Source organism: Copidosoma floridanum, unplaced genomic scaffold (assembly GCF_036245765.1).
Source record: "Copidosoma floridanum isolate Cflo_tuat_1 unplaced genomic scaffold, Cflo_Japanese_pri ptg000028l, whole genome shotgun sequence".
NCBI classification, from domain to species: Eukaryota; Metazoa; Arthropoda; class Insecta; order Hymenoptera; family Encyrtidae; genus Copidosoma; species Copidosoma floridanum.
In genome coordinates this window covers 1,639,390-1,662,074 of record NW_028321905.1, presented here as the reverse complement: position 1 = coordinate 1,662,074, position 22,685 = coordinate 1,639,390, and the positions used below count along the sequence as shown (strand labels likewise).

The 22,685-nt window shown below is 33.5% G+C and overlaps 1 protein-coding gene and 1 long non-coding RNA gene across 2 annotated transcripts in view; both read right to left on the bottom strand.

Annotated features, from left to right (window-relative positions):
* sotv (exostosin glycosyltransferase sotv) overlaps positions 1 to 22,685 on the bottom strand; it is a 727,528-nt gene that overhangs the window by 344,880 nt on the left and 359,963 nt on the right. The window lies entirely within an intron of this gene.
* Positions 4,453 to 5,369, bottom strand: LOC149373723 (uncharacterized). The gene is made up of 4 exons (XR_016293311.1): positions 5,320 to 5,369; positions 5,123 to 5,249; positions 4,837 to 4,992; positions 4,453 to 4,710 (listed from the first exon to the last, which is right to left on the bottom strand). It is a non-coding gene; the product is annotated as an uncharacterized LOC149373723 (long non-coding RNA).

Genomic DNA, 22,685 nt, shown 5'->3' with positions numbered 1-22,685 from the left:
GTTAGTCATATACACTTTATGTTATCTATACAATATTTAACGTGTTTAATTAGAGTATTCATTGCTTTGTTTGGCTCATTCATTGATAGTACTTTATTCCAATTAACCATTTTAGCTATTGAATTAAGTTCGTTATAATTAAAATGAGATGGATAGTTTTTAATGTAAAATTTTAGGCTTTGTTTATTTTAACTAACAATAGAAAATAATCTGGTACTGGCATTTCTTATTAAAAAAATATTGCTTTTACAATGTCAGTTTTTATAAAAATATTATCAATGCACGAGCCAGTTCCATTATTATTTGATGGCCTGATTATACCAGTAAAATCCGTATAATCTTCATTTTTTAACAAGCTGTTTAGACAATCTTTTGTCGGTGTATCAAATTTTTTAAATTTTTGTATGAAAATCTCTATTAATAAAGATTTTTTTAACATCTTTTGTCTGTGTATTTTTTAAAATTTAGTGAAAACTCAGTAGTTGGAAAATTATGACATCAGAATATTGCGGAAATTTTAATTTTACTTTTATAATTAAATTTTAAGCATGTGTATAACGCATTAAGTTTGTCTATTTTAATTGTTGTGGTATGATACTGTATACTGTATTTGATGTTTACAATCACACTATCAGCCTTATTTATTTTGCTTGATTTATTTAGTGTAGATATTACAGGTGGTATTCAATGATCCGTTATGTTGACAAGTTTTTTTTTTTTTTTTTTTTTTCGTAGTATTTTACATTTTTTGGAATCGTTTTTTTCAATAATTTGTATTGTATGATATATTACAAATATAGTTACTATGACTACAATTAAGACATTTAAAGGATCTCAGAGTTCTGGTGGTCAAGCTCAGGGGAGCCTGGAATTTTCCCATGAGCATGCGGGGTATCGATCAGCAAACGGTATTCCACCAGACGAATTGTTCTTTGCTTTCTGACCAGCCGTATGTACTCATGATGGCTCCTAGGCATTAAGATACTATAAGATAGAGTAGGGAAACCAGACTGAGCAGTGTCTACTGGAGTAGAGAGAGAGAAAAGATTTTCTTCGCTGATTAGTTTCTTGAAAGGGGAAGTGATCCCACCGTGATCTTCAACTTAAGCCCCGCCCACTCTGCACAGTTTAAGTACAAGAAACTGCTAACATAGATACTTTCATCAATGGCCGAGTTGGACAAATATTTTGCTCTTTAGCGCATCATTTCTTGGAAGGGGAAGTGATCTCACCGTGATCTTCAACTTAAGCCCCGCCCACTCTGCACAGTTTAAGTACAAGAATCTGCTAACATAGATACTTTCATCTATGGCCGAGTTGGCCAAATATTTTGCTCTTTAGCGCATCGTTAAGTTTCTTCGATTCCTGGATGCGTAAATTTTTTTTTTTTTTTTTTATAAATAATGTAAAAAAACGTGATGATGTACATGAAATTTAATTTTTCAAAGTAAATTTAAATTTTGTTGTTAAAATTCATCAAGTTAAGAAATAAAATTTTTCAAGTAAGTATGGTTAATGTGAAAAATGTTAAAAAATGTTACTTTATTGGCCTTTAAATATGGTTAACTTATTATAATGCGTACGAATTCTTAATTTTACATCGTTCAATTTGTCGCTTTCATGTCTTAATCGCTTATCGATGTAGTTTTGAATAATAATAAAAATTATTTGTTGACGATGATCGTGAAGAGTTTCCTGATCGAAGCAATGATTCGAATCTTGTAATACGGACGGTGGTATTATTTTCAACGTTTCCGTCATGACTTTAGTATAGATTTTTTTCGATAAAAGTAAATTTTTATTTTGTCACAATATTTTTTCTGCAGAATGACATATAAAAATAACATCATCGTTTGCAAACTGTAGCCCTTTATTTCTTAATGCTATTAGTCGAGAACCATTTTTGTTTTTAAGTTAAACTAGTTATACAAGGAGAACAATGAATTTTCTGTTTTCAAGAATGAATTACAGATCCTGCCATATATTTTATTATTTTATCCAAATAATCTGTTTCGACCCATCCATCTTTTTTGCTGTAATCGCGCTCAGCTAGATTGTAATTGGAATGCAGGAGATCATCAACGATTAAAGATGTATTCATATGGGTGAAAGAATTTTTTTTGCTATTAATTTTTCAGTATTTAATGAAACTTGAAATACAGTTGATTCCTCCTGTGATTCAGTAGTATGTGATACACTATCAGTGCTCGCGATATCACCAACTAACAACGTATTATCTTGGGGTGAAATATTTTCAGATGTCGAAACCGTGACATTAATATTATTCAAAAGAAACTTTCTGTAGGCTGATTTTAACTGGACAGTCGTAGGATTACTTGTGAATCCATTCATACGTCTAATTAGGGCAAACAGCATTTCTACATGGTCCTGAGACAGTTTATAAGATAAAATAAAACAGACGCACTTTTTCATAAATAGATTCTGACACAGTGCAGATAAATTTTTTAAACAAATTATGAAACCAACGAAGCCGGTTTTTATGCTACGAGGTTGTAAAGCAAACTTTCTAGGAACATCTATCACATCATTTCGCTCATTTTTTTCTAAATTACCTTTATCTTTAACAGGAACATCAACTTTCAGTTTTTGAATGTATTCCACCCACGTATCGATTTTTTTATTCAACTGGCTTAAATTATCTGCAGTAATAACACATCTTCCAAGAATCTTACAAAATTTATTTTTAGTATTTAAAGTATCAAAAATATCGTTAAAAATTTGATAAAAATGAGAAGTTTCGGACGCACCAGCAAAATTATTATCCTTTATTTCATACTCAAGAAATTGCAGCGCTGAAGATGTACTTCTACTTGGTGTTTGAGAGGCTAAAAAAACTTTCATTTTGTAATTATAAAAATGAACGTGTCTGTTGCACATGTTTTTCATGCACAATGCAGTCCTTTATTGTACTACTTGTCATTTAATTTTTGTATGTAACTCCAATCAATGTAAAGTAAATCATAATATATTATAGGCCCTTTCATAGCAAAATAATTTCGTTCAAGCTTAAGCATATGACAGGGATCAAAAAAAACGTGTACAGGTGATAAAGTTACTGGATGATAAAAGAAAGGTTTGAAATGTCTTTACAAGTATATTTGAAATTTGCTCCAAGAATTTTTCAGGTCTTCTGATTGGATTCTTAACCATCAAATGTAACACTGACAACCTCAATTTTATTCTCGCTTAATTTCATTAATAAATCAGACAAAAGAATACTTTCCTCTTCTCCAGATAAAGAATGAGTTAAATAATAAGCGACCAAGCGTTTGAAATTTCCGTTTATGCACACAAGCATAAAAACTGAAGCTTTTTTAGATTTTTCTAGATTTCCTTCTCTATCTATATTCTCCAGCTGCCCGCCAAAATCAACTAAACCATTCCATTAATGTGTTTTCTTACAATAGTTTACCCACTCCTCAATGTTCATTTTATCGAACGTAACATTAAATACTAAGTGTTGATTATTTTCTAAATTTTTTGCAACCATAGAAGAAACATGCTTTAAAATCTCTTCGCTGATACCAGGCTTATAGTTTTTCGATGACTCCCAAACGTTTAGTGTTTCAACGCACGGCAAACACTTAAGAAAACTGTTTCTTACCATCTGATACGCCGCAGGTGAATGAAAGTGCAGACCTCTTGCAAAATTTTTTAAACTGGCAGGAAATGGTGCAACTTTTTTCTTGTCTTTTACTCTTGTCAATAATTGTTTAATGTGCTCAGGTAAGCCCTGCATTAAAAAGAAATTTAAATAATGAGATAAGCGGGTACAAGTCAACAAGGTTTCTACTATTTTTATGACAGCTTGAAAATAAATATACATATTTGAATTTATTGGTATAATACTAAATAATCATAAAAAATGAAGAAAAATCTATCTTTCACTTTCTTGTACCCTAAAAAGGCATATTAACAAAAAAGTACATTTGAATCTATGACTTCATACACTAAAAAATATTGTTGAGAGTTGTGGACAACAGTTACTTACATACGAATTTCGGTGCACACTGCATGACAAAGTAAAAAGTAAGAATCATTCACTTATCAACTATTTCACAGAATAAGCTTTAAAAAAGTATCATTTAAATGTAAGAAATAAAAAAAAAAACATCGAAGTTATACATGTAATTATTACAGTAAGTAATAACTAACTTAATTCATTAAATAAAAGCAGTAAAAATCGTTCATTGAAATTAAAAAAGAATATTATGTACAAAAATTGATCAAAAATATATTTTTTTTTTTTAAATCAGAGAAAAATCAGAATATTGGTTACTGCAATTTTAATTGTCAACTCATAAATTTTTCAAAGTGGAGCTGATGTCTGATAATATCACGTATTATATTGTTGTCAATAAATAAAAGCTATAAATGTTAGAAAATTGTGATGAGTAAACTTTTTAGCAAACAACAGTTTTACAACCTCCAGATAATCTGCAACAACCAACGACTTCTCATCCTTCAAATTCTTCACTAGCTCTTCAAAATTTCCGATTTTCTGTTGTTGTCTCTGGATTTTTTTAGTAGAAGCAACTATTTTCTTTTTTTTAAACGCAACAAATTTTAAAAAATCAGTCCACGCTTCATCAGATACAAAATGCTCCCTAGTGATGTAGCTGATTTTTCAACCGTCCATGTAACGAAACTTTTTCAACACTGTTAGTTTCATCATCTTCTGTTCACTTCCTGAAAATGATAAATAATGTTTATTTATCTTATTTTATGAAACCAATAAATTTCACCAATTCACAAATACTTTGGCATTCTTGAATGTATTTGTCGTATGAATTGTAAATCAATCCATGTACGAACCTTTTCATGTTCGAGGAAATATTTTTTTTGTCACACAAAACTGGAGAATCTGCTTTCGATGGAGCTGCTTTACATTTACTTTCACAGCTTTGGGATGAAAGAATGTCATCATTGTGGTTAATACTGCTACTGAAGTTGCACATGATATTTGTATTACTAATTTAGGAATAAATTAAATTTTTTTAGAAATATACATCTATTAGAACAAACATTTATATAAGAATATTAGTTTTCATTTTTTGTTTCAATTTATTTTTTTAAATTAATAAGTATGAAAACCCCTTACATAGCCTCGGTTTCTCCTCGTTTATTGTAGTATTATGAACACCACTAGTATTGAGAGCATTCATTGACATCAAACTCAGCGTTTGTAACTTGTGCTGTTCAGCCGTTACTTGACAGGAACTGTTAAACTAATAATGAAACTTACTTTGGTATACATCGATAAAAAAAAAAAAAAAAAAAAAAATTAACTGTTCTTACACTTGTTAATTTCTCCTGATACCTTATATGTAGCTTCAAATAACATGAATATTCCTCTTTTTGGGATTGCACTTAATAATCTTCTGATTGAAGTATATCCAGACGTGTCATGAAATGACGAAGCTTCAAAGTGATCACTACAAACAGTAGAAGTTTTCGTAATTTTACAATTATCTATCACCTCTATCCAATTTATTTTCATTTCAGAATCGTCAGGAAATCTAAAAATTATTTAAGACTAATACTTGATATAAGATTGCTAAGCTTACTACAATATCAAGTTTTTAATTCACTTTATAATTAAGTAAAAAAATTTTACATTTGTACATACTTATTATTTTCATAAACATTTTAAAAACATACGTACTTGTGGAAGCTTCGGCATTTATCATAAGGCTTTTATTATAATCTTCTTACTTGCAAATAACACAAGTTTTTGTCATTTTTATCACTTTTACAGAACTAATTCACAATTTTTCTGTAATATTAGTGATGGTGCACACACAATGAGGTTACATGTATTGTTTACGTTTACTTAGCAGACAGCTCTCAGTGAGGTTGAGGCGGCGTGAGTAAAGATATAGGTATATTTAAAACTGTTGGAAACTACAACCAATCAGCGAAGAGGGTAAAGAGAGATGAACAGGTACCGAAATTGTTCATCTCTTTCTTTTCTAGAGGACAGTTCCACTGACATGACACCTTAAAGCTTCCCTACTCTATCTTATAATATCTCTATGCTCCTTGGATGAGCAAAAAAGGTATAGACATCAAATGATGAGCAGAGACGACTTGACAATAAATGTTGCTAAAGACGGAGGGTACGGCGCACCAAGTGGTAAAGAAGTTTCTGTCTAAATGCAGAAACCTTTCTCTGACTACTGTACTTCCGCAACGTATTTTAAAATACAGCAATTTGTGGGCTGCATAACTACAATATAGGTAAAAAATAAGGTACGTAAAAGTACACAACTATGTTCTACTTCCAAAGGCTGACGCTGCTCCCACGACCCTGGCACTTACCTCACGGATGAGGCATTGTACTTAGGATGGTTAAGGAACTTTAGAGAAATTTGGTCCATCAGCAAGCAAGCTAAACTTGAAAATATACCCAACATGGAAGTTTATAACCACAAAGAAATACAACTGACACTAGCTACTTGTGTGTTTTGTGTTTATTTAATGTTGATACAGCATGTTATAGGTATTGTAAAAGAGGAAAACACAAAGTTAAAAATTAATAAGTAGCAGCTTTATTTGTGTATGGTTTAGATCACTTGCACACCACCATATGATAAATTCAACTTGTGATTAAGAGCAGAATAAAATCTGTTGCCATCTTTTTTCCTATACCTTTCGTTTTGAGCATTTCCGTAGCATCAAAAATGTTATAATACATTTTCGTTACACAAAGATATTAAATCATCAAATTCAGTGCTTTATCAGAAACATTGAACCACAAGTAATAAAACCTATTTATATCATTTGTTTTTAATGAAAATGTACTAAAAATAGAAAGTAACATTAAGCTTTTTAAGTCAGATATTCTGAGAACAGAATTACAGTAGACTTAAAAAAGATCGATTAAAATTACTAGCCACGTTAAACACAAAGGACAAAGGATATCATGTAGTTTATAGCAGCAGGAATTTATAGAATTTTTAGAAAGATTAATCATCACCTGTATTCTTATCTAAGTAAGAAAAACCGCAAGTGCAAATAATTTATTGACAAATTAGAAGTAATTTTTAATTCATAAAATTAAACTAAGAAATTTGAGCAAACCATGAGAGATGGAGTAATAATGATGTTTTAAAATAAAATCAGAGAGGAATAATACCAATTATTAACCCTATTAAAAGAAGAGTAGTACAAAAATAGAAGCTTATGAGAAAGTCAGTATTCATGCGGTAGAAAAAATGGGTTGATTGTGACGAGAAGCAACAACAATTTTTAATTGTTCAAGCTATCAAAAAACGAGAAAGTGAAAGTTCTGAGAGAGTTACTCTTTTTAACAATTTTTAATGTTGTAGAATCTGTCGGATGACAATGAATACAATGTAATAAAAAAGGCGTCTAATTATAGTACGATCAAATTTCTTGACTCAAACAAAAAAACGACGTTTTAGTTGTTTGGATAAACTATTCTGACCTTCATCAGGTACAAACAACTTAGACGTCAATTTTTGTTGTAATAAAGAAATTTGACAGAACTACCATTCAACACCTTTTTTACACAAATTTTATTTTAAGTGGTCCAGAATAATGTATCCAACAATACTTAAGGGATACACACAGATTGTATGAAAACCAATTTTAGTAGTGATCTGATAACTAATCAATTTAACAAAAAATCACTTTAATAATATTAAGACTCTAACTTGGTAGTTTGGAGCATGACTATTTATTAATATTCACATTAATCAATACTTCGCCTTCTTGCTGACAGCCTTTTCAGGATTAAAAATCATGTAGGTGCTAAGATAACACGCATTATGAACCTATGGCACTTATAATTTATTCCACATGTTGACAAACTCTAGTTAGTTCTAATAAAAGTCATGTTCTTAAAAATTTAATACTATCATAAACACTTGGTACATTACGTCACTAGGGCACAAAGTACAAATATGAGGGCCCGAGGGGCACGCTTTTTGTAGGTTGGTGCCCGAGTCGCGTATAATGTTTTTCTTACCAAGGGCGCAAAGTGCAATTTTGCGCCCGTGGGCACACTTTGCGCCCAGTAAATTACTTTGGGCCCTAGGGCAGAAAAGTACTTTCAGCCTGGGGGGCGCAAAAAACTTTTCTGCCCGTGGGCCCAAAATGATTTACTGGGCGCGAAGCGGCAGTTGCACTTTGGGCCCATAGTAAAAAAATTAGTAGTTTTCCTATGAGTTTGAAAAGTCTCTGTTTGCGAACCGAACCGAAGGCGAGGGACGTAACGAGGTTCGTAAAGGAGACTTTTCGAACGAGTTCCAGAAAACTGCTTTTTCGCCCGAGGAAGTACATACCAGCCTCCCAAAACCATCCGAGGGCGGAAATAGTAGTTTTCCTACGAGTTTGAAAAGTCTCCGTTTGCGAACCGAGAGGTTTGCGGCCCGAGCCGAAGGCGAGGGACGTAACGAGGTTCGTAAAGGAGACTTTTCGAACGAGTTCCGGAAAACTGCTTTTTCGCCCGAGGAAGTACCTACCAGCCTCCCAAAACCACCCGAGGGCGGAAAAAATTTTTTCTTCTAAAAAGTCATATTAAGGTGGCGCTGATATGTAGAGAGTAAGAAAAATAATTCAAATTCAAATCAAACTTTTTACGGAAGTAGGAAGCTATGAAACAAATATTTAAAGACTTATTGAGCTTCAATTGTATTATTATTTTTTTTTTTATTTATTTATTAGTTTTCAGCCATTATTTAGGCCTAGAAAACGGACTCTCATACATATCTGTGTAATAATTACAATTACAATATTATTTTTACAAAATCATATTCAGATTACAAAAACTACATTGTTACACTTAATCCTATTCTCCATACTTTTACATTACATCTCTTTTAGTATTAATAACACTTAACTCTATAAGCTTTGGTAACTTTTACATCTCATATTGACATGCACACGCATAACCTTATGTTCTTATGCTCATAGTTAGACTTATTCCTGAACCTACCCCTTATACTTATATGACATATCATACACTTTTGCTCGCCGCCTTTCGATGTTTACATACTTGATTTTATTCATCTTTCTCCCCCCCTCCTCCCTCTTTACCCCTCTTTTCTGAATCGAATGCTTTAGTTATTGCTTTTAAAATCTTAAACGCCGCATTGTTTATATTTTCATTTAATAGCCAGTAAATTTTTTCTTGCAAATTCATATCTTTAGGTACCTCTTCTACATTTAAGTTTTCGCATTTTTCCAACACATGTTCCCAATTTCCCTCCCCTTTCTTACATAATACACAAGTTTTCTCCTCTTCTTTTAACCAATACTTATTCCCTGTTTCTAGATTGCCACATCGTGCCCTTGTAATTACACTAATACATGTTTGTTTTTGGTATCTCTTTAAATATAACGGTAATCCCACTGGCTCAACTTTTTTATAGAACTTATTGTACTTGGAAGCATATATTTTACTGTCAATCATCTGCATTTCGATATCCTTTTGTCTTTAAAATACTATCCTATTGACATTCTCCCCTTTATCTCTTAATCTTTCTATCTCCACCCCGCTTAGTCCCAAGCTATTCAAGAACTGTTCCCTTTCCATACTCGTTTTTAATTTTGTATCCTTTTTCAACCCCTCTACCATGCACGATTTTGTAAGTCTGTCTTCACTCTGATTGAAAATCTTTTCTTCATAATTTAAAGCTCTCATGCTCCACTGCAAACCCATTGAATTCCTGTCCAGTTCCCTCATTATTATGTACCTTGAAGTGCAGAAGTCTAGTTTAAGAACCCACCTAAAATAATCCATCTGTACCTTTTCTAATTCTTTTGCCCCTTTCCATCCAAAAATTTCTGCCCCGTAACTCATAGTACTTTTTACTAAATATTCATAAAGCATTGCCCTTCTCCCATAATCCTCCTTGCATTTTCTTTCCCCCAAACTCCATGTTCTCTTTGCAGCCACCATCCCTTTTCTTTTTAATTCATTTATATGATCTTTATAATTTCCTGCTCTATTAAAGTTAAACCCCAGGTTCTTAAACTTTTTTACTTCTTTCAGTTCCCCTTTGTCCCATTTCCACACTTCTTTCTTGCCATTATTAGCTTTATTAAATACTAATATTTTTGATTTTTCCTCGCTTACGATCAACTTCCTTTTCTTTGCGAACCTTTTCAATGTACCCATCATGTCAATCATAGCCTCTCTGTTAGTTGCAAGTAATACCTTATCATCTGCGTACGCTAATGACCATATTCTATTCCTCCCAATCGTTACACCCCCCACGTACCTATCCCTGAAATCATCTTCCAAATCCGCAATGTATATACAAAATAAAATAGGACTCAATAAACACCCCTGTCTTAAACCTTTTGTCACCCAGAATTCGTCCGTTAGTTCTTCCCCTACTCTGATCCTGACCTTCGTTTCTTCATACAGGTTTTTTATTCGGCTGACTATATACTTGCTAATCCCTTTTTTTTCCATGATTTCCCACAGTTTATCCCTATCTACAGTGTCAAAGGCTGCTTTGTAATCAACGAACAGGGCGTATACTTTTCCTTTACCCTCTTTGGCTTTCTGTATCACATAATTTAAAATAAATATATTGTCAATAGTCGACCTATATTTTCTAAATCCAGCCTGTCCATCCGGTAAAATCCGTTTTTTATTTATTTCCCTCTCCAATATTCCCCTCAACACCTCAGTATACACCTTGTATGCAGTCGGCAAAAGCGAAATTCCTCTGTAGTTTTCCGGTTTGTCTTTGTCTCTTTTCTTAAACAGGGGTACAATAATCGCCGTCTTCCAATCTTCCGATATTTCGTCCCCCTCCCATACCTTAAATAAAACTGCACACAAAGCGTCCCTCACCTCTTTACCCGCATGTACCCAGGCTTCATTTGGGATCTTGTCTATTCCTGCCGCCTTCTTTTTTTTCAGCTTCCCTATTGCTTTATTAATTTCCATTTCATTGATACCCACTACTTCGTTCTCATTGTCCATTAAAATATCCTTAACCCCCAAAACCCTTTTTTCTTCACCCTCTAACAGTACTCTAAAGTGACTTTTCCACCCTTTCAAGCTTATATTATTTTCTACGGCCTCTCTTTTATTCCTGAATTTATTTAAGAACTTCCATACTTCACTTACATTTTTAATGCTTCTCAGCTCCAATTCTTCCCGTTCTCTATCTTCCTTTTCTTTTCCAATGCATAGATTTCTCCATTCTTTTCTTATATTTAAGTAACTGTCCTTATTGTTTTCCTCCCTCCTCCATGCAATCAAGGCTTTTTTGACCTCTCTTTTCTTTTTTCCACACTCTCTGTCCCACCAACGTTTCTCCCCTAATCTCTTATTTTTTTATCCTCATTTCTTTTTTAATCATAGCTCCACACACTTTGTTTTTTATTAACTCCCAAATATCTTTAGCCTTTAAATCTATCCCAGCAGTGTTTTAGAATTTTTCTGTATTCTTTTTATATTCCAATATACTTTTATCATTCCACAAATAAATATTTTTCTTTACTTCCTCTCGTTTGCGAACCTTCTTTGTCTCTATAACATTACCCACCAAATTTAACCTGAGTGGCAAGTGATCAGAATCTATTCTACTCTCTATCCAAAACTTTTCTATTTCATCAGTCCAGAAACACCCTACCAATACGTAGTCAATGACGGAGTTGCCCCTTGCTCCTATATAAGTGTATTCTCCCTCTTCGTCACCCTCCCATTTCCCGTTCAACAGATACCATCCCTTGTTGTTTATTAAATCTACTAACTTATGCCCTTCTCTGCTAATTACTTTATCTTTGCTTTTTCTACCTGTGTCGTCTCCATCATCCTCCCCCCTGCCCCCGCATCTTAGTCGCCTATTCTAATATTAAAATCCCCTCAAATTATTAAATTTTCATCTAAAAAATCCGTGCTTTCTAGTGCCTCAATAAGCTCAGCCAAATTACCAGTATTGTAAACTGAAAGAATATTAATATTTTTTCTCCCATTTATTGTTGTAGACTTCACCAGCCCCTCTTTTACAATCTCCACAATTTTGCTTCCTGCACTTAAACACCTATTCCTAACTCCAATTAAGAAGCCCCCTTTAGCCCTCCCTTTTTTCTTTTCTCTGATAGCATGAACTGCTTCCCATGTAAACTCTGCAGAGAGCCTATGTTTTACAATTTCCCAGTCCTTCTTTTCCAACCAAGTTTCGGACAGACTCACAAAATCGACCCCCTCTATAAAGTTCCAGAAGTCTTTATCTTTATTATGAAAACCGGCAATATTCCAGAACAATACCGAATTTAAATCAACACAGCCTCTATCCCCTACACAAATCTTACATCCGCTTCCCCGCCTCTGCCCTACTCTAAAAAATTCTTATTTTTATTTTTATTTAGATTTAAAATCGTTTTATCGCTAGAAAGCTCAGAGCCTCGTTGATCAGTCAATTTATTATTCTTATTGAGATCCCGTGCCTCTCTATTGTTAACCTCCAATCCGCTACTTTCAACTATCTCAATGTTCGGCGCGTTTACAAAATGATTTTTCTCTCCTGGTCTGCTGTGCGCTTTCGCTTTATCACCTCCTTCCCCCTGTGTAACACCAATATTATTGATATTTTCAGCATTTGTGGCTTCTGACTTTACAACATCCTCCCACCTGTTCCATACCCCCCCAACAAGTACCCTACCCTGCCCTACTTTTACTTCCCAGCCTTTGTCTTTTTTATCTTTTGCCCATTTTACAATCATTTCCTGTTTCTTTCTGTCGTCGTATGACATATCATTTTCTATGTATATACTAGTTCCCTTTAAGCTGGACTTATTTTTCATAACAATCATTTTCTCTTCCACACTGTCAAGCTTAACAACAATAACTGAACCACTCATACGTACACTCACAACTTTTTGTACACGTCCATTCGTTACTTTTGACAAAAAATTTTCTACCCCGCTTTTTACATCATGCCCTAACCCCGCTGCCCCTTTAACAATAATATTATTTCTTCTATCTGCCCGTTCCCTTTTGTATACAAGTTTTTTCATTTTAAATACCTCTCTATCAGACAAGCTGACGCCACTCATACCCGTTGTTATGCTCCACGTTGAACCACCTTTGTAGCTGCCCCCGCATGACTGCAAACCCGCCGACCGCTTCATGCTCGAACCGTTCGACGTGCCATCTTCGCTGTTTGCCACTTTGATGTTCTCCCAATGTTCTATCCTCTTCTCACAGTCCTCCAGCCGCTTGTTTACCTGTATCTCCAGCTCTTTTAGATCGATTATTGCTCTCTCTATCTTTATCCTCTCTTGTCGTACTTTGTCCAGCTCCTCTCTGTATGCATCTCTTACTTTCTCGCTCTCCAATCTCACGGCGCGGCACAAACATGCCTCCTCTCTCCAATCAAACTCGAAATCCACGTTCTTTGCTCTTCTATCCGTTGTGACTTGGTTATCGAGAGTAGACTGCCTTAACACGCTTTTCCCCGCCATTTTCTCTGTACCAGACTGTCTTATCGTTACCTTTGCCTCCTTTTTTTCAGAGTTCTTCACTTCTGTTAGCCCTTTGTTTCTCGTATTGCGGGTCTCAAGAGCACTCTCTCCCTGTTTGCCGCTCATTTTTCACAGTACAATGTGTAGACTCACACCAGCGCCGCGTGCACCTTTCTAACCTCCAATTACCTATATTACTTTGAGCGACACTTTTTGCAGATCCTTGGACCCTTCTCGCCTCCTTTCTACAAATTACACTTCGCCGGTCTCCCTTTTATAGTCTCCAACTCAGTAAGTTATCTTTTAGTTTCAGCAACCACAAAAACCCCGGCCCTTAGCACGGACACTGTAGACGTGACGTCCGTACGCTAAGGCGGTCCACACGCGAGTCCTTCAATTGTATTATTAAAACCAAAGTTATGTATGTTTAAAGTTATTCAACGACTTTTGCTAATATAATGACAGTAGAAAATAAGAAAAATTGCTTGTGTACGTCCATACCTACTTTATAGGTTTGATACTTGCAGAACGGTGTGCTGGCGATGTATTGTATAAATAAAGTTGGTAACTTACGAAAGTATCATTTTTGCATAGAGTTGCGATGATCAGCTCCAGACAGAGAGCCCGAGTGAAAAATCGTCTCACTCGCTTTAAATCGGACATGGCAGAAAAAAATATAGTTCCTCAGCTTCCATTGCATGTATCATTCTTTTTTTTCTTATTTGGAATTGCAATATCTGAGATGACCAATGAAAATGATGAAAATATGAAAAAAATTATACCCAACAATACTCGTTCAATACATAAGGAGTTGAAACAAGCGGATGCCCTATCTCCATTATTGTTAGTCTTAAAGTTGCTACTTATTTAAAAAAATATAAAAAAAACATATTTATTCAACAATATGATTTATTTTTTATTATAACCAGTGCTGTTGTACGAAAGTAAGGCGTGAGCTGTTACAAAAAGTAAAGGATAAAAAATTGAAGGAATTCGAGAGAGAAAAATTCACAATAACATTCAGGTTAAAAAAAGACGAAGTTTATGGAAAACGAAGAATTTTGTATAACATAGAGATTGAGAAATTCTATGGGGATCTATGCATTGGCCAGAAGGTAAAAGGGTGTGGACTAAGATTGGCTGGACACGTAGCTAGAGTGAGAATAAAAAGAGCTGAGTATACTGCGTATAAAATTATGATTAAAAACCAGAGGAAACTAAATCACTAGGTAGACCAAAACAAAGATGGAAAGATGAAGTTTTGAAAATCCTTAAGAAAATCGACCAGCTAGATGATAGGTCGTGAGCAGATATACCACAGGATAGAAAACAATAATGGGAGATAGCACACTCGGCAACGAATTTCTAAATTCTAAATGCCACTGACTAATAGTTGTAATATTGATTATAGTAATAATAGTTATAGTAATAATAATTATAGTAATAATTTTAACAATAAAAATAATAATAATAGTAATACTAAAAATAATTACAATGGTAATAATAACAATGGTAATAATAATAAGTGTTTGGATAAGTTTTTAAAAATTTCATAAATTGCCGCCAAAGTTTTTTCTTGTTATTTAGTACGTCTTAAAAAAAATATGCTACAGTTTTTTATTTTTTTATAACTTAAAAAATCTTAGTTAAAGTTACACTTTTTTAGTAATGCAAACCATTTTCAGAAGGCTTACGTAAATTTTCTTACAAGTACAGAGCCATAAAAAAATTATATTCTAAAACGAATACGTCATAAAGTCGCCTCGTCAAATTTAAGGCAAACGAGACGATTTTTGGCTTAGGCTTTCTGCCTAGAACTGGTCATTGCAACTCTATACAAAAATGATACTTTTGTAAGTTATCCATTCAATTTAAATAATTGACAGCTAGCACATTAATATGCAAGTAGCAGGCCTATGTATGGCAGGTATTGATATATACGAACAATTTTTTTCCTATTGTCACCATTCAAGCAGTGATCGTTAAATATCTTTAAACATCTATAACTTTGGTTACAGTAACATATCTCAAGCTCACCAAGCCTCAAATTCTCTATTTAATAGCCCTCTACTTAAAAAAAAAAAATTTGTTAAAATTGATTCCAAAACGACCAAGTTATTTTATTTTAAAATTAAAGCTTTTTTTTAAAGTAAAAAAAAGTGTTAAAACAATGATAAAACATAATTCTAAATGCGAGTAATTCAATTCATTGATATTTCCTACACTATACAAGGTTGCCAAGGCAACTTATTTTTTAGTTGGAACTAGTTATTAGTAGAATACCTGTCATGCGTAGCAATTAAATGTTTGCCTAGTCAAACTCGTATTAAGTGAGAAATATCAATAAACTCAATTACCCATATTTGTACTTATTAATCGATAAAACTAGATTACGTTCTAAAATGGTGAGTATCATATTATTCTTTAATGCTTATTTTAATTAAAGTTTCGGACTGTTGTAAAAAGTTAGGACTTATGTAAGGTCGATGTAGTGCTGGCATTATATCTGATTTATTTTTAATACTCACTTGCAAATTACAATGTGTAAAAACTACCATACCAATTGTAACGAAATTTTATGTAAATATTATGTATACCTTATACTATAACATTTTTAAATTATAATACTCATAAATAATTTTCTCTCGGTTTTGTAGCACGATAAAGTAAAAGTATGTTTTTTAACAGAATTTGTTGATTTGCTGAAAAACAATTCAAATTTTTTTTATTATAAAAACCTTATCTTGTAGAAATTTTAACAAGGAACAAAAAAGGTCAAGTAACATTTTTGTTTGGAGGCTTTGCTTTTGAGTTTTACAAAAAATACACTCAGAAACAGTGATTTTTCGTTAAACTGTTCACTTATTGGGTCACCACTAAAAATTTCCTTTATAAAATCACTGCACACCTTTTAGTTATTCTTTTGTACATTATTTTAGACCACCTACAATAAAAATCATGATTTTTTAGATAAGTACGACATTAGACCACCAAAGAAATAGATTAACCAAGACCAAAAGCTTTTAATAGTGACCTAAGCACTTTATATATCTTACTTATACATAAAGCAAAATTGCTAAAACCGTTGTAATCGTTAACCGACAAAATTACTGAAACGATTTTGCTGAGATTTTTCATACTGATTCTTGATAATTCCGAGATGGTTTTCGCATAGTTTAAGGTAAGTTTAAGGTTTAGCTAAAAGAAGCTAGCTTTGCGCTTTAGTTGAGTAGAATCCACTAGGTGGCGTCGAGGCAAAATTAAAGATACCTGCAATCAAAGATAGCGAAGAGTGGTTATAATATGCTCTAGCGAGTTGTCGTTTACCGTAGTCGTTCATCGGCAGTACACCAATAACAGAGTTGTTAATCGTGCAGCTGGGCATCCTGGTTACCGATAACACTCTTCTTTCATGGGCAAGCGACATTCATCGATTTCTACCCTGGATCGACAGTATAACCAAGTGCCATGGAAAAATAGGACTTAAGAACGTCAACGTCTCCGGCGTAATACCAGGAGACATCCAGCCAGAGCTAAATCTGCTCCTCGAATACTACAGGATTTTGAGGCCATTCTTCCAACTGATCCGGTGCTGTCACAGCACTTATTACTACAACAGCAAGCCAGGGAGAACAACCCTGAGGATTTTAAGCAGCCACATCGGCTGGAAATTGTATCAGCCTCCTTCTCAGTGGTTTATCCCAACAGCATTCCCGCGGAGGAGGTATTCTCCAGTCCCACTTCTCTAACTAACAGTCAGAAGTTGGTAATCCGGGGAACGACCCAAAGATGAAATATTCTCTGTCCAGCCACGTACTTTTCTCCAGCACGTTCTCCATACGCAGAGACTCCGAGGGAAAAATTCAAGGAATCCCGGGTCTAAATACACGAGCTCCGAGATCTGCATCCAACCATAGTCAAGTGACAGATATTTGCCGTTTACAGAACGCCAGATCCAGATTGTCAGATTATTGATCCACGGCCAGCTCTCCATAATTAAGGATAAAAAAAACAATAAGAATCCTACCGGCCTTTTTTCAGGCCACTAGTGAATTCTGCCTTGATTGAACTACCATCAATCTCATCGGTTTTTTAAGGGTCATTAAACGTTAAAGGACTTTGCCAAAAACAATATTTTTATTAGCACTGCTATTTCAGACTAATGTCTTGTAGCAAATTGCAACGGTTCGTCTACAAAGGATCTATATAAAGCCAGCCGATTTGTAAAGAAAGTCAGTCATTTACCGGCAGACATCGAGAGCAGAGCTGTTCGTCGTGAGTATGGGAGCCCTAGCCATCGACGACCCTCTACACTCTGAGCGCTCAAACCAGAAATTTACCTTTCCTCCAAAATTCGGGCTTAGCCAACTTGGTCAATCTCATCGGCCTTTGTAAGGACAATTAAAAGTTGAACAACTTTGCCAAAATATATATCACAATTTAACAAAGTTTGCAAAAAACAGTCCTTTTCAGGGCTCGCAAAAATGTTTAACAATGTCTCAAATTGCACACATGCGAATCGGTAGGAGAAGTCGTAATGTTTCAAATGTTTACAATTTTAGGCGTCGAGAAACTAACGCAGAACATTCATCAAGATAAGAACAGCAGTGGCAAAATCAATGAATAAGTAATTATTTAAGTGACAGATCCACTTTTTATTATAACCCTGACATTGATTACTTGAATCTTTCAGCAATTCAAATTGGTGGAATGGTTTGTATTAATACTTATTGTGGGACTAAAAAATGTAAAGATGAAGCTCTAGGGCTCTGTTGTTCTGGTGGTAAAGTTTATCTTGATCCATTTATGTTAAAAAATGATCGTATAAGTGACCTGACTTATCATTAGAACTTTTTCAATCAATTTAATGATGATATGATGGCAAAAATGATCACAGAGCGTTTGCTTTACTTGCGAACACATCAAAAACAACTCCGTGCTGAAAATTACATTCATCCACGAGATGCAATAAATAATGATAGTAACATTGAACTCTTCAGTACCGGACAGCCTGAAGTTTTACCTTCCTCATTCAGTGGCTCACCACGGTACATACATGAAAAAACTCAAGATGAAATAGATAATATCATTTTAGCTGAATTATCAGATCCTTAACAATATCTCTTGCTATTTGATATCATTTTAAAAAGTATGATTGATGGACCTTGCGGCAAATTCAACATGGCCTCACCATGTATAGATGTTGGAAAATGTACAAAACAGTATCCTCAATATTTTGTAAGAGAAACCTGAATTGCAGATGACGGCTACCTAACCTATCGTAGAAAAGCTTCTGCAGGTGGAGGTCATAGTTCTGTTGTTACAATTGGTGGTGAAGATGTACAAATTGATAACCGTTGAGTTGTGCTGTACCTACCCGTCTTATCTCGATGTTTCAATGGACGTTATATTTGTTCCTCTAGGATTTTTGCGTTTTTTTGATGTTGAGATTCACGCATGGTATCGTACAGTCTTGTATTTAGATATCCACCTTAAAAATTATCTACAAGTTTACATTAATCAGCAAAACATTCAACAAATTTAGCTCAATCAATCAATCAACAAAATGTTGAATAAGTTCTCGAAAATCCGAGAAAAACGACATTGACTGCTTTTTTCCGAAGTTGCTACCTATTACTGATGAGACAATAAAAAATTCATGAAAATAAAAAAAGGATAAAATGTTCCAGACTGGCCAGGAGTAGAAAAAGATTCAGCTGTAGGTAGAGTTTATGTGATTCTTCCTACCGAATTGGAGTGCTTCCATCTTCGAATGTTACTCTAATATGTTCAGGGCCCAACTTCGTTTGAGTACTTGGACACCGTTGATGGCGTTACTTATCCAACTTTCAAAGTTTTCTGCCAAGCACTTAGTTTATCGGAAGGGTATCAGTAGGCTGTCGCGGTAACCCGGTAAAAACAAAAAAAAATAGTAGTTGAGAAGACTGCTTACTGGATACTCATGGAGGCACTGAAAAAACATTCCTAATTAATGTTATATTAGCCAGAGCAACACTGGCTGGAAAACGGTCCCTTGCTGTCACATCTTTTAGCATTGCTGCTGGTAGTAGTGGTAGTAGAACAGCTCACTTCACTTTGAAACTTCCGTTTTATGTTTTTTCTAGAGAAGATTATACGTGCCTGATACGCAAAATGGCTTTCTTGGAAAAATTCGTTAAGATACATTATTTATTGTATGGGATGAGTGCACAATAAGTCACAGAGCACACATTCAAGCAATCAATAGAACATTACAAGATTTAAGATCAAACCAGAAATTAATAGGTGGCATTACTTTTGTTTTTGCTGGTGATTTTAGGCAGATGTTACCAGTAGTTCTGAGAGAGACTAGAGCTAATATTTTTTTTGCCTGTTTAAAATCATCATTTTTCTGGCATTATGTAGAGTTTCTTCGTTTACGCACTAATATAAAAGCGCATCTCTGAGGAAGAAGCACGGAATTTCCAACACAGCTGTTAAAAATTGACAATGAAACGAAGGAAAATAAAAATGGTTTTATCACCATCGATCAATCCATTGGAAAACTGGTTGCAACTGTTGATAATCTTATTTCTGAAGTTCACCACTTAAGTTGGACATTGAAATTTTATTAAACAAATTATAGTAATGATTATGTGAGACAGCGATAATTTTACCGAGAAATTCTACACCAGTTGAGTTTGAAAGTTGGATCTCTGATTATGCTACCACGTGATTTTCAACCCCCAAACCTGTGTAATGGAACCAGACTGCAAATCAAAGCTCTGCAATATAATTTTATAAAAGCTTATATTTTAACAGGTCCACCGTCAGGATAAATAGCTTTTATTCCAAGAATTTGCATGATACCAACTGATTTACCTTTTTAGTTCAAGCGTCCACATTTTTCTGTCAAAATTTCTTTTGCCATGACAATTAACAAGTGAAAAAGACAGACTTATAATTTTGTGGGTGTAAATTTAAGATCAAACTGCTTTTTATATCGACAACTGTATGTCGAGCTTTCGAAAACTGGTGATCCATATCATCAGATTGTTTTAGTCTCTTCTGGAATAAAACTAAAAATGTTTAATATATTAAAATTTTGTGATTCAGCAGATTATTTTAAATTATATTTTTTATTACTACTGAATCTTTACAGTCTTAACAGACAACTCTTTTTATATTATAAAGTGAAAAAGTACAAACAAATGGCGCTTTTTCGGGCCAATACCAATTTTATGACGCAACAAATGCACGGTACTTTTCGGTATCATTATATTTTTTTTACTTTTTACAGTACTATTAATAAGAAGTTTTTTGTTCCAAAAAGTGTCAAAAATAGATGTAAAACTTTTTACTAAAAACGGCTTTATATTATGTGTTAACACACTACAGTGTTCCATTCAGCGAGTCTTGGGCAAAGCCGGGGGGGCACTAGTACTTACATAAGTAAACTTGTGTGTGTCAGTGAACACTGTAATTCTTAGATAAAGAAAAATAAATTTATTAAAAATGGAGTCAACAAAAAAAAATGGTAGACAGCTGTTAGAGGCTTGGAAAAGTTTTGCTTATTGAACAATAAGTGAAACTTTTAGAACAAATATTTAGTGGCATATAAAGAATATAAGAAAAGTCAATGCTTTCTTGAAAAATAGTATGCATATCTATAAGATATATCTAACAACTTTTAATTTTTTCGGAAAACTAAGAAAGTAGAAGGATAAACATACAATAATACAATTATTCTCACTGAGGTACATGTAATTGATGTGATTTTCAACCTATTGTAATTAATTAAGAAAATAAGTAATATGAAATAGCTTATGTTAAAGTTTGCATTTTTATTATAAAACATTAATTTACTAATTCTTTACTGCTCTCCTGCAACTACTTTAATGACTAAATATTTGAATTACTTAATGCTTGATAGTGAGTATGATTTTACGCTGTGTCTATTCACACGTTATATCTACGCAACTTGGACCCTATAAGTACCAGATGGTAGAATTGCTGTTCACACATGCGTATTCACTGTATCTACGTAATTACGTAGACATAAGGTGCCAATAGACACTGCAATTATTTCATTAAAACACATTAACTTGCAAACAGTAAGGTCAATATAAGATCATGATATCTGGGTTTGAAATTTTTGGTATTACAGATTTGGTTGAAAAACTTATTTAAAAAGAAAAATTATAAAGCACACTTTGTACGAATAAGTCAGATATACAAAATGAAAAGAGAAAAAAAGAATTTATTAATTGATTACTTTTGCATGTACAAAATATTTTCATCTTTCATCTAATAACAAGATTTTGAACAGTAGTTTACTAAATGTTTGTCAACTCTTACGATAAAAACATAGTAATGGAAAGATTTTTCAAAATGGAGATATCATAAGTCACCACAGCGCTGACCTCATTTTTTTATGGAAAGGCGTATTGAGCACCGATTTTAGTAACAGAGTCTTACTTAAGGGGGTGACACTTTCGGCATCCAACAATACCCGGGTATAAAAGAAAATCTACAGAGATTAGTATTTTAGGTTATTCGACACTCAATTATTTAAGTACTTAGTTATCAACCTATTGTTTTTTTGATAGGTAAGTTTTTAGTTGCATTAACAAGGATCAAACTCTATTATGTAAATAAATATCATATAACTATTTATACTACCTTGCAGCAATTACCCAAAAATGTTTTTTAAGTGATATGACCCACAGTCTTATTTTACTTGCGACAACTTTTTAAAAATAACTAGATAAGTTTTTACATCATTAATGTCAGTTCTCTTAAAAAATGTAAAGGAAAAAAGGTTGATGTTTTTTTGTTTACATTAAATTTTTTGTGATTTTTTTATAAAAATTTCCAATCTTGCAACTTTGAATATTTTTTGCAAGTAACAATCATGCAACAAGTTTTTTTTCTGATTGTATACTATTGTAGCAGAGGCTTGTCTACGATTTTTTAGAAGTTATAAATTATGTTCAATCAAACTTATACTACTCACAATTTCCTGAAAATTTTTGGATTTTACACCATAATTTTATTACATTTTTAGAAGAAGTGTAACTTTTTTTGACATAATATTAATTCATTTAAAGGCTTTTTTATTTTTAAGAAGAACATTCAACGTATTTTTTATAAGATTTTTTATTGAACGTCGTTTTTTTTCAGCGTTCCGTTATGAATATGTTTTTCATATTTTAAATGCCTAGCAAAAT